Genomic DNA, 14,207 nt, shown 5'->3' on the forward strand with positions numbered 1-14,207 from the left:
TGTGTTAAATAGTGGAAGAGATAAAGGACATCCTTGTTTACCTCTAATTTTGTTGGAAAAGTCTCTAACTTTTCTCCATTCATTATAATGTTTTCTTGTGAATTTGAATAAATACTACTTTACTATATGAAAGAAAAATCCATTGTGATTTCTAGAACTTTTAGTAGAAATTAGTTGAATTTTGTAAAAAAAAGCCTTTTTAGGCATCTATTTATATACTCAATATTTATATTTATTTTGGTATTTATGTAATTAACATGACTTATTATATTTATAGTCTTCCTTTTGTCAAATAGAATTTATATTCTTGAACTTGAGTCTTCTGACATCAGTGCTCTTGCCACACCAGAATAACATTGCTACTATAATTTAAAGTAATATGATGTTCTTTAAAAGACCTAAAATAGTACTGTTTGAGTCCAAAATATAGGTTTCACAACCAATGAATTAATAATGTAAATATTTGTGAATTTTTTTCAGCATGATAAACAAAATCACTCAGCACATAATGAGCACTTAATAGAAGCTTTTTCTTTCATTCATTTATACTAAAATTTGTAAGGGAAACTAGCACAGCCCTTTGTTAATAACTGTGGTAAATTGGAATTCCTACCCTTTATTTGTGTAGTCACTTGATCTTTTTAGAAGAGATCGACCAAGAGTACAAAAAATAAATTAAAATTCATTTTTAAAAGCATAATAACACTTCAATATGCAGGCAAAATGTCTCTGAAATTATAGTCATCAGCAAAACCAGGAAGTTTCTCAATGCAATCAATTTCACAAGTACTTATTCATTGCAGATGATGTAATGGGTTGATTTCGGTAGCCTGGCAGATTTCTAAACATAATAATTATTTGTATTATTAATTATTAAATAAAATTGTTGGAAAATATTCTTTTGTTTTTTTTCCAAAATATTACATGTTGTCATTTTAAAACATCATAATGGTGGTTTGCCATGCCCTACCAGGGGCAACTAGGTATTGCAGTGGATAGAGCACTGGGCTTAGAATCAGGAAGATTCTTCTACATTAGTTCAAATCTGTCCTCAAACACTTCTTGCCTGGTATGATCCTGAGTAAGTCACTTTAACCCTGTTTGCTACAGTTTCTCATCCATGAAAAGAACTGGAAAAGGAAACAGAAAACCACTTCAGTATCTTTGCCAAGAAAATCCCAAATGGGGTCATGGAGATTTGGACACAACTGAAAAATAGCAATGTTCTCTTGCCTCCATATTCAATTCCATATAAAATTCATTTAATAATACTTTTACATATTTCATATCCATTATAAATGTATGTATTCTATTTCCTAGCAAAAATAAGCACTTAACACATTATCTTGTTTTGACTTTTCACTATCCTCATAAGAAATGTCTGTTTTAGGGGTGGGAAAACAATATTAAGTGACCCATGATGACAAAGTAAGTCACTAACTAGTCTGAAATAGAGCATAACTGTTTTCTGGAGTCCCTTCTACCTTTATACAAATGAATCAAGATGTCACATTCACTATGTAAATTTAAAAAATATCTTCTTAAGAAAATAAAAATAGGACTCCTTTTAACAGGAGAGTCACAACTCCTATCAGGCTTATCTAACAATAAATTGTTTATATGTCTAGGCATCTCAAAATGTCTATTAATATTTAAAACTTTTCCTTTTTTATTTTAAACAATCATAAAAAACAAACAGTTCAAGATATAAAGAATAAATAAGAGGATTGTAAAAAACTATGAGAATCTTTTACTTTAAGATGCACACAAACGCATGATTATAAGCAATATTGCTCCGTGTCCCCTTCTATATTTTTTCTTATATGCTTTTTTAATATTTTAGTGAGCCTTTTTTTCCATTCTACTATTACCCACTCACTTCCTCACTTCTCTCTCCAGTAGACGCCTTCCTTTATGAAAAATATGAAAAAACAGTTGAGCAAAACAAATGAACACGTTGACTATGTCTGAGAATGCATGGCTGATTTTGTACCTAGGAAGGTAAGTTTTGTCATCTCTTCTTGATTCATCATTTCCTTGTTTAGATTTGAAATAACTTTCAAAGTTATTTCCCCTCGCTTATTACTGTTATTGTTATACAAATTATTTTCCTGGTATTTCTCCCTTCTCTCTGTATCAGTTAATAAGAGGCTTTCTTTAAACATTTCTCTGAAGCCATCATATCCATAATTTCTTTTGGTATAATAAAATTCCATTATATTCATATACCAAAACTTGTTTATTCATTTTCTAATATTTTGTTTCCCAGTAGTTTGTTACAACAAAAAGTGCTATTAGGAGTTTTTACCCTGGGGTCTAGGAACTAGTTTGGAAAACAAAAAGTACATCTTTATTTCGACATAATTGGTTTCCTTTATAATCCTATGGATTCCATTTTATATACTTAAAAACATTAATTTGAGAAGAGGTCAGTATACTTCAGCAGACTGCCAAAGAGGTCAACTCCCTAGAAAGTGTACTGTTGTGTCTGTCCTGCCACAATCCTTTCAACAATTGTCATCTTTGCTGATCTTCTGGGTGTGGTGGAGATTTTTTTTTTGTTTGGATTAATATTTCTCTTGTTATTAGTAACAGCATCTTTTCATAAGGTTGTTGATAGCTTGCATTTTTTTATTTGAGAATTTCCTTTTCATATCCTTTGACTTGTCTAATACATTTTAACACGTTTTACATATTTGGAACTTTCCATCCTCATCCTGGAAGATGAGGTTCTTAAGATACAGAATTGAACATAATCTTGGAGAGGTACCTATCTTAATACAATGAAATATTTAATATAATGAAAGTAATTTAGTTAACAATTCCCTGCAATCAGGAGTGAATTTTCACTTTATCATGGTTTTCAAGAGCCTTTATTTTATGCCTGACACGAGCTAGTTTATATTTTTAAAGCAGGTGCCTCCCCTTCTCAAAAAAACTTAGTGAATTTGACCTATCAAAGAGCAAAACCTATTCTGGTGATATATATTGGCAGAACTTATAGGGTGATCTGTGAGGTAAACTTCGCTATTAATAATAACTAGATGGTACATGAAGAGGACACAAGGCCTAGAATCAAATCTAGTGTCGGACACTTACTAGCTTTGTGATCCTAGGCAAGTCACTTAATCCTGTTTGCCTCAGTTTATTCATCTGTAAAATGAGTTGGAGAAGGAAATGGCAAACCACTCCAGTATCTTTGCCAAGAAAACCCTAAATGGGGTCAGGAAGAATCAGACCCAACTGAAACAAATGAACAACAACAACAAAATTAATGACAGCAATAACTGCAGGGCTTCACAAAGCAAATATCCTCTAGTTTTAGAGGTTCCCAAGCAATCCCTCTCTGGACTTCCTTAGCTGTGGAATCTCATTTCTGGGTCAGAATCCAGCCCCTTCATCTATTTCTGCCATATGTTTGCTAATCAATGCTTATTCCTAAAAAAATGCTGCCAACCATAGATAATAAGAAATTACACACATTGTTCTTCCTTCTTTTACATGTTTCACATCTGATTTAAATATTTTGAAACATATCAAGCTGTGACCGTGCTCTGCTTGTCTTTTCCCCCCATACTGAATGAGTCTTCTATACTAATGTCTGATGGGACAGGAAGAAAATAAAAACAGACAAGAAGCATTTAAATTGCCTCAGCTATTGGGGGCAGCTTGGTGGCTCCATGGATTAAGAGCCAGGCCTGGCAGGGGAGAGGTCCTGGGTTCAAATTTGGCCTCAGACCCCTCCTAACTGTGTGACCCTAGACAAGTCACTTAACCCCCATTGCTTCACCCTTACTGCTCTTCTGCCTTGGAGCCAATATATAATATTGATTCAAAAGATGGAAGATACGGGTTTAAAAGAAAAAAAACTGCCTCATCCATCAAAGCCCCCTCACTTCTGATCAAATGTTTCTCCCACACTGTTTAATTCTGCATTCCCTGTGTATTTGGTAGACATCTTGGTTTTTGAACATTCACTAAATGAGATTTCTCTACTCTCCTGGCAGTATTTCCCACCCCAACCCCCATTCCCCTACTTCTATACTTTCTACCTGACCACAACCACTGCTTTTCCTGCCTGAATGGGCCCCTCCACCCTCAACTTTTACCAACCAGAGCCATCAGGAGGACAAGCAACCAAGACTCTGTGCCAAGATACAGAAATCTGGAGGGCATCGAGCATTTGCAGCCCTGTAGCAGCTTAGAAACAACTGAACTTAGCTCCTAAAATAATTGCCTAAAACAGGAATTTATGGGAGAGGCTCTCCCAGTCTTCTCCCTAGGTAAGATCCTCCCATCATTCTTTGCCTTCCCCATCTCCCTCCATTATACCTGCAGCAGGGTCTCCACCAGCAGCCTTGCTTTGTATTTAGAGCATGGCTTCCAGGGTGCATCTGCACCTGGATAGAGAGCATAGTTCAGGTCACTTGCCTCAGGAACAAAAATTGCTGGTTAGAGCTCTGTTCCTGACTCCTAGATTTCCTCAGAAAACTAGTAGGTTTCTTCCTCTGACCACTTCTACCTCCTTGGTGTCTAAAGTTGTTCAGTCTCTATGGTCTGGTATAAAAATTATAGTTCTCTATTATGTTATATAATATAGTTATGTTTATTACAACAGTTCCGATAAACTTGCTTTTCAGTTTCTTATTTTTTCATGGATGATAGTGTTTTCATGAACATAGAAATGGCCCATTAGTATAATGGATGGTGCATCAGTCAGGAAGACTTGAGTTCAAATTCCACCTCAAATGCTAGTGTATAATTCTGGGCTAGTCAGTTAACCTCTCTCAGCCTCCGTTTCCTCATTTCTAAAATGGAGAAAATAGTATCTACTTCCCAGGGTTGTTGTGATAAGTCAATGAGATAATATGTGTATTGTGATTTGCAATCTTCAGTGTTATGTGAATTTTAGCTGTCATTTGGCTGTCGCTTTGACTTCCAATTCCTGCACCACTCGGGGCTTTCTTAGGCCACAACCCAGGCTCTTGTTTCCCTCTCCTTCCTGATTTTGACCCAGTAATTAACTGGTATCAGCTCTAACCTGTCCTCTCCACCCAGATCTCATGCCTTTTCATCACTCATGTCTTACCAAACACCAGCTTGGGATTACTCCCACTCTCTGCCTTTTCTGCTCTTAATCATGGGCTACTGAACAATGCTGGAAGAAGTAATGCCAGACGGCTGACTAGGTCAAATACAAATGATATAAGCATGATTGTTCCCATTTTACCAATGAGAAAATTAAGTCTTAGAGCGCTTAAGCAACTTGTCCATGCTTAGCCAGTTATGAAGGGTCAGAACCAGGACGTGAACTAATGAATTCCTCCTCTCAATCTTTGATTTTGTAATACAAATGATGATAGTGTGACTTTTTTAAATACCATTTGAAGGTTTTGGCAGCATTTAACATACATGATTTTATTTAATCCACTGCCTCTTTCTGCCACTTAACAAAACTTGCATTATTCAGTTTTAATTTTTTAAAAAGAGGTTTTCGGCTTCCCATGGCCCTCTCTGGAAACTTACTGGAACAACGCTCAAAGACTGTGGATAATCACTATTATTATCATATTGTATCTAGGTACTCTATGTGAAATTCATGGCTAGAGCTTTGAAATGAGCTACCTACTTAAACACTCACCTTTCTGACTTTGGTTTAAAATTTAATAATAACCATAGGCAACATCGCAACCATGCAGAACTACAATTTAAATTTTTTTTATTTTATATGATTTTTTTAAAAAGCAAGACATATGTAAAGATATTCTGCTATAGGAAGAGTCTGAAAAGGATAAGTGATAGCAGCTGGTATTCAACTTACATGACTATGTATCGTGAAAATGATAGTTCAAATAAGACTGCATTAGATTTGATTATCTTAAGGATTTATGACATCTACGGATGCAAAATCAAACAGGACTCATTTGAAAGTAAGCATTTATATCCTGTGAGTTCATTTTAAGCCCACAAGAAAAGATTAAATTACTTGAGGAATTGAACACGGGAAGGGGAATTATCCAAATCCTTTTATGCTGAATTATACTAATATCTAGAGAGACTTTTCCTGCTCTCGTTACTTAACTCTTTCTTAGAGCACAGCAACACATATTCACCATCCAAAGAGAAGAAGAATTTCAAGAAAACGTCCTTTCAGCCATTCTGCAAAGCCAAGGACCCAGGAGGCAAAGCCACGCTGCCATTTCTAAGCCAAGATTCATTAGCGAACTGGTTATTTCCTCCTGCGTATCCCGAACATCTGTGAAGGTTATAGATCTGGCTGTGGGCCACTGGCTTTGCATAGGATTCTCTCCTTCAAGCTGAGGCAAGCCCTAGCTTTGTCGCCTTCCAGATAGGACACGGAATCGAGCCTCTCTCTTCCAAATTTGCTACACGACACTATGGCTCAGAAGTCAGCAGAAGCAGTTTTCAGACCAGCAGAATCTTCCTGAGTCCAGCCATGGGACGCCAATGAACACAGCCTCAATCTGACATGTGCTGCGTGTGCTGCCGGGAGTCCTTCTTTCTCATAGCTGCCAGGCATTCAAAAGACAAAGATTAGGGTGGATAAATACAGTTGGTTATTATCTGTTTGAGGAATGATAATTGGGCCTATGGAAATTTACGAGTCAATAAAGGAGAGGGCATGGAGAGAGGAGAGAACCTTGGGGGATAAACACTCAACGTTATGAAGATGAACAAGGATCCAGCAAAGGAGACTGAAGAGTGGCCATACGCTTAGAAGAGAGGGGATGAGAGAAGGGTTAGGAAACTCAGAAAGGTGGCAGTGAGTTCAATTGCTTCAAGAGAATTTATTTTGGGGGGCAGCTGGGTAGCTCAGTGGATTGAGAGCCAGGCCTAGAGAGGGGAGGTCCTAGGTTCAATCTAGCCTCAGACACTTCCCAGCTGTGTGACCCTGGGCAAGTCACTTGACCCCCATTGCCTAGCCCACACCACTCTTCTGCCTTGGAGCCAATACACAGTATTGATTCCAAGACAGAAGGTAAGGGTATTAAAAAAAAAAAAGTATTTATTTTTGTTCATTTGTCTTTTTGAGCCACGTCCAACTCTTCTTGACTCCATTTGAGGATTTCTTGACAGAGATAACTAGAGTGGTTTGACATTTCCTTCTCTAGCTCATTTATTTTATAGATGAGAAACTGAGGCAAACACGGTTAAGTGATTTGTCTAGGGACACACAGATAGGGAATGTCTGATTTGAAGTTGGGACTCCAAACCTAGGGCTCTATCTACTGTGCCACCTAACCATCCCAGTATTTATTAAGTACCTATTATATGCCAGTCATTGTGCAAAATGCTATCAATATAAAGACCAATAGGAAATGATCCCTGCGGAGGACATGACATATATATGTGTGTGTATATATATATGTGTGTGTGTGTGTGTGTGTGTGTGTGTGTGTGTGTGTATAAAGTAAATATATAAATATAAAATCTTTTAGAGGGGAAGACATGAGTGGCTAGGGGACCAAGAAAAGCTATACCTTGAACTGAACTTTAAATGAATTATGAAAAGAAATATGAAAGAAATATGGATTCTTACAGGCAGAGGTGAGATGAGAGAACATTTTAATCATGGACTAAAGGCAAAGTCATAGAGATAGGAGACGAAATATGTTTTATAAGAAACAGGAAGAAAGCCAGCTAGCTAGACAACAGAGTACACAAAAGGTAGTGATTTATATTTAGACTAAAAGAAGATTTATTGGAGCCAAATTGTGAGGGACTTTAGATGCTACACACAAGAGTTTGTGAACTTAGAGGCAACAGGAAGTCAATAGAATTTATGGGAAAATAATGTGTCATGGCTATACAGATATTTAAGAAAATCACTTTGGTATCTGCTCAAAGTCAAAAATAGCAGAGAGATCAAAGAGGAGGGGATTATTGGTAAAAGTTATTGGACTTGGTACTAGGAAGTCACAGGCTTGAAATACCAGGGAGGAAACCACCCAACACTCTGCCAACAGGAAATCAGCATTTTGGGAGAGAACTAAACTGCAAAATAGAGAGCTGCAATCATGCTATCAAAGTAAAAAAAAAGTGCCACATAAAAAGGGTTAAGTTATGAATATAGGTGGGTAAAGCAGAGACATGACTAGGGATTTTTCCATTGGGAGAAGCACTACAAACAGTACTCATGACAAATACAAAAGCCATCCTTAGCTGGAGGAGAGGAGCAAAGGCTACCTTGTGGTGTGAGGTAGAGATGCTGAAACACCCCAAATCTGCTCTTAGAGAAGCTGCTCATCCCACAGAGGAAGGAAGCTACTCTGAAGCTTCTAGGGTCAGCTGGCATCCAAGAAGTCCAATTGCTCTCTTGGCAAAACTTCTGGGATCTTAGGTTATTTTTTTCCCCTTTAATTTTGTAGCCCACATGAATTTTCAGTAGCATATTAGCTGGAGAATTCACCCTATTCCCTATTCACCCAATTCCAGTGGATCTCTGTTGCCTCTAGGATCAAACATAAACCCCTCTCTTTGGTGTTTAAAGCCTGCCATAACCTGATCCCCCCCCAACCTTTTCAGTCTTCTCACACCTTACACCTCCCTCCCTGCTTGCAATCCAAAGTCACTAGCCCTTGGTTATTTCACAAACTATACACTCCAGCTCTCAGCTTCCAACATTTTCTATGGCTGTCCCCTTGTCTGGCATGTTCTTCTTTCTCATCTCTGCTTCCTGGCTTCTTTTAAGTCTCAGCCAAAATCTCACCTCCTATAGGAAGCCTTTTCTAATCCCTCTTAATTCTAGCACCTTCACCCTGTTGAATTTTGAATGTGTCCTTATGTAATATATTTAGGCATATTTATTTACTTGTCTTCATCATTAGACTGTGAGTTCCTTGAGAATAGGAACTGTCTTTTCCCTTTCTTTGCATAGTGAGTACACTTAGTAGAGTGCCTTGTGCATAGAATATGCTTTTGTTTTATTTTTTTTTCTTTATTTTATTCCAATAACAAATTTATACACATAAGTTTTTCAATGTTACATGATAATTGTTGTCTTCCTCCCTTCTACCCTCCCTCCTCCCAGAGTTGACAAGCAATTCCACTGGATTATACATGTATTACCACTCAAAACATATTTCCATATTATTCATTTATTTTATTTTAATTTTATTCCAATAACAAATTTACACATAAGTTTTTCAAAGTTATATGATTCATATTGAGTAAGTGCTTTTAAAATGTTTGTTTCCTGCCTGACTGATGGCAAATATGGCTAAATCAGAACAAGGTCTGAGAAGATACTCTGTTCCCTTCACTGGGCAGTTAAAGTTCTCTATATCTGAGGGGCTTCCAGATGCTACAGCATCATAGCAAAGACTTTTGCTATACATAAAACAAAGAAACCTTTATACTCTATGGGACTATGGGGCAAGAGGTTGCAGTATATCAGCACCCCCCAGCCCACTTTGTTTTGTAATCCTATCTGTTCTACAATCTGGGGACTTCCCCTTTGAAATTCTATCCACATTGCAACCTTCATACTTCCTAATTGAAATTCTAGCTTCTCCCTTGAACCTACTTCCTCAGTTGTAATGCCTGACCAAAACCTATTAAGAGACTAATTATATAAAGCCACATAGACTATATCCACAATCAATGAGACAAGCAAAGACCCAAATGTTATTGGAATCTCTATTTCTCTAAATGCCTTGGAGAGATTGGTATTTTTTTTTCCCCAAATGCCTTCTGGTGTTAGATAGAGTGCATAAAGTGCCAGTGAGCCCAGAATGCCAGTGTCTGGTCCTTACTGTTCAACAGCATCAGGCTGTTGGCCAACAGCACCCCCTTGTGGGTTAAATATGCCTTCTATGGATATTCACATTTATTTGTTTTATAGTTTCACCAGGGTATCTACCACTCTGAGCTTAATATATGTTTGTGGAAAGGAAAAAGGAAGGAAGCAAGGAAGCAAGGAAGGAAAGAAGGAAGGAAGGAAGGAAGGAAGGAAGGAAGGAAGGAAGGAAGGAAGGAAGGAAGGAAGGAAGGAAGGAAGGAAGAGAGGGAAGAAATTATAAATATTTGGTAGTATAAGCAGCATTTTATAGGAAGGAAAGCACTGGATTGGAATTCAGGGAAGCTAGATTATATACACAATTTTTTGTTTTACTTGACTGACATAAAGCAAATAATTTCTTTTTTCTGGACTTTGGTTTCCCCATCTGCAAAATGAAGGGACTTGATGATCCCTAAAATTCTTTCCAAGTTTGATATTACATAAATACAAATAGGACAAGTCTAACTTGAGCTATAAAAACCTCATGAATCTGTCTATAACTCTGGTAGAGTGATAATGAAATTACAGTTTTCAGAGTAAAATTCATTCTGCTGGAGAATCAGAAGATTGGGGGGGGGGGGGCGGGTGAATGTTTAGGTCTTTATTCTTGCAAAACTACATTGATCTTATTACTCAGAAATTTTCTTTTCACTTTGCTTCCTTGGAAATAAAGTTAAAAATCTAATAGGCTAAATTAGTTCTTCATTTGCATTTTGGTCCAGCCCAGTCTCATTGGAAGTCTTTGAACACAAACTTTTCCAACTCCCTTTGAAAATCAGATTCTCACATCTTTAAAAAGAAAAGTATCTTCTGGCAAGAATTTTTGCAAGTGATTTTTTCCCCATTCAATATACTTTTATTAAGTCTTAAGATGAAGATTGCCATATTCATTTCAATTGTTACTTTTCCATACAGAAATACTTACAGGTATGCTTCAGTACAACTGTCACCTAATCAAACCCACTCTTATGAATGTTGTGTGGTATTAGATGTGGTTTTATTAATATATAATTATAAATATATATATATTTATGTATAAATATATAATAATAATAACATAATAATATATATTAGATGTGGCTCTATAATTGTTGGACACTGAGCAAATAATTAGTAGGGGAAATGTTTTGTACCTAATATTCTATTATTCCTTCTTAGTAAAATGTGTTTGATAATAGGTATTAGTGTCTACTTGATGATTTTCAATGGCAAAATAGCTTATGAGCCTCCATCAGTAGGAGTAGCTACAGGATTACTCTCTACAATTAAGGTACCAACCATACTATGGGGACTTAACCCAATACAAGTATAACTTTAGAGAGAAAATTTAAAGGGAGTATTACTCACTAATTGTCCTTATCATTATTAAGTAGAAAGGGACTAGAGAAAAAAAGTTGAGGTACAAAATTATTTCATGTTATCTCATTCATTTCAATTATCCATAAGAATTATCTATTTAGAACAGGAGAACCCAATTACATTTTAGCCTTGCTAAGCCACTCAGGGCTTAAATTATTTTCACCCCTTCATTTTGTAGTCTAGGTGAATTTTGAACAGCATGTGATATAGAGAATTCTGAGTAATTTCCATGCAACTAATTAGAATGCCATTCTTTCTTCCCTCCTCTCTATATCCCCTCATAACAATTTTATGCTTATGAGCTGTTTCATTGTTTATTTTTAAACTTTTTTTTAATGAAAAGAGGTGGAGTCAAGATGTTAAAGTACAGGCAGTAACCTGGCTGAATTCTCTCAACATTCACCTCCAAACAACTTTAAAACAACTCCTTAAATATTAGAAGGAAAGCTGAAAATTGTAGGGGTGGGGGAAGATTTTTATAGCCAGTTTTTCAGATAAAGGCCTCATATCTCAAATATATAGATAAATGAGTCAAGTTTATAAGAATGTGAATCATTCCCCAGTTGATAAATATCAAAGGATATGAACAGGCAGTTTTTAGAAGAATTAAATCTATGTGCAGTTATATGAAAAAATATTCTAAATCATTATTGCTTAGAAGAATGCAACTTAAAACAATTTTGAAATACCATCTCATAACTATCAGATTAGCTAAAAATGAAGAAAGGGAAAATTATAAATGCTGGATAGGATATAGAAAAGTTGGAACACATATACTATTGATGGAATTGTGAACTGATCCAAACATTTTAGAGAGCAATTCTGAGTTATGTCCAAAGAGTTCTGAAATTGTGTATATACCTTTGATGCTGCAATAAAACTATTACATCTATTTCTCAAGTTGATCGAGAAAAAAAGGAAAAAACCTATATATTCTAAAATATTTATAGCAGCTCTCTAGAATTGGCAGCTAAGAGGATGCCCATCAATCGAGGAATGGCTGATTAAGTTATAGTATGATTATGATAGAATTCTACCGTGTTGTAAGAAATGATGAGCAGATTGATTTTATAAAAACATAGAAAGACTTGAATGAATGCAGACTGAAACAAATGGAACCAAGAAAATATTATATAGTAGTAATAGCAGTATTGTTTGAACGGTAACTGTGAATGACTAAGCTGTTTTCTTTCACCTCCAGAGAAAGAACTGATATATGAAGTATATATTGTATATTTAGATAGATAGACAGATAGATAGATATATAGATAGAAGTCTTCTCCAATGTAGGGTTCAGAAGGAGACAAATTGAAACTCAAAATGTAACAATAGTCCCTCAAATCAAATTTTGGAGAGGCAGAGGTAACAAAAAGTCAGAGTGAGACATTTTCCCAGGCTAAGACAACATAGAAAGTCATCAGAGAGCTCTCCCACCAGAATGGGAGCTAGTCAAGAGCAAGGAAGCAGGACCAGTAATGTGCTGTGAAGGTAGCCAAAGTAATGGCAGCAGCTTCAGGAGGTCTTAGCTCAGAGACAGTAAAGAGTTGGACAATTGGTCAGAAGGAGAGCATAATGATTCTTTGCTGGCACTTTGTTGGCATTTATTGACACCTCTATTGCCCATACAAAGTTCTGGGTCATAGTTCCAAGGCAAATAGGAGCACTTGTGATGAGTCAAAAAGAAGTTGGGGTCCTGGTCATAGTTCTAAGATAGAATACTAGTTCTTGTTGCTGCAAGGGAGAAGGGGACCTGGTCATAGTCCTAGTTCCAAAAGGAGCACTAGTATTAGTGGTTTCAGGGAGCAGGGTTCTCTCTAGATAAAGAACATGATCAAAGATTAGGAGAGCAGAGCTCACATTTCTCCACTAATCATACTACCTTGGAAACCATGAAAATTTGCAAACCTCTAGAATTAGCTCTAGAAACAGCAGTACAAAAAAGTTTGAAGCTTGGCACAGTGCCTCCCCAACCCACTCACCCCCTACCCAGGCATAAAAAGTCCAACTCAGTTTAAAGTCAAGAAATGGGCAGAGAACATGAGGAAATGACCCCCTCCCAAAAAAGGAGAATTTGACCATAAAAAAGTTACTACTGTGGCAAGGAAGATCAAGATATAAACTCAGAAGAAAATAACAATGTGAAAATAGCTACAAATAAAACCTCAAAGAAAAATGCTAAGTGGACCCAGACTTATTAAGATTTACTGGAAAAGTTAAAGAAAGAGATAAGAATAGTAGAGGAAAATTGGGGAAAGAAATGAAAGTGATACAGGAAATTTATGAAAAAAAGAATTAACAGATTAATTTTTTTAAAACCCACATACATACATACACATACACACCAAAGAAAATAACATCCTAAAAATCAAATTAATCTAATAGTAAAAGAGGCACAAAAATGTACTGAAGAAAATAACTTTTCTAAAAGAATTGGCTATATGGAAAGAGATGTACAGAAGTTCACCAAAGAAAATAATTTCTTAAAAAATTAGAATTGTGCAAGTAGAAGTTAATGACTCCAATGAAACTTCAGGAAACACTAAAATAAAGTAAAAAGAATGAAAAAATAGAATAATTGTGAAATATCTCAACAACAAAAAACTACTGACCTGGAAAATAGATCTAGGACAGATAATTTAAGAATTTTCAGACTATCTGAAATCCAGAATCAAAGAAAGATCCTAGACATCCTATTTCAAAAAATTATTTAGAATTGCCTCAACATCTTAGATTTAGAGGATAAAGTAAAGATGAAAAGAATCCACCTGAGACAGCTAGATGGCTCATTGGATTAAAAGCCAAGCTTGGAGACAAGAGGTCTTGGGTTCAAATCTGGACTCAGATACTTTCTAATTGTGTGACCTGGGGCAAGTCACTTAATCACCACTGCTTATTGCAATTTTGCCTTGGAATCAATATACAGTATTGCTTCTAAGATGGAAGGTAAGGGAAGAGGAAGAAAGAGAAAGGAAGAAGAAGAAGAAGAAGAAGAAGAAGAAGAAGAAGAAGAAGAAGAAGAAGAAGAAGAAGAAGAAGAAGAAGAAGA

The sequence above is a fragment of the Monodelphis domestica genome, chromosome 3 (genome assembly GCF_027887165.1).
Source record: "Monodelphis domestica isolate mMonDom1 chromosome 3, mMonDom1.pri, whole genome shotgun sequence".
Classification (NCBI taxonomy): Eukaryota; Metazoa; Chordata; class Mammalia; order Didelphimorphia; family Didelphidae; genus Monodelphis; species Monodelphis domestica.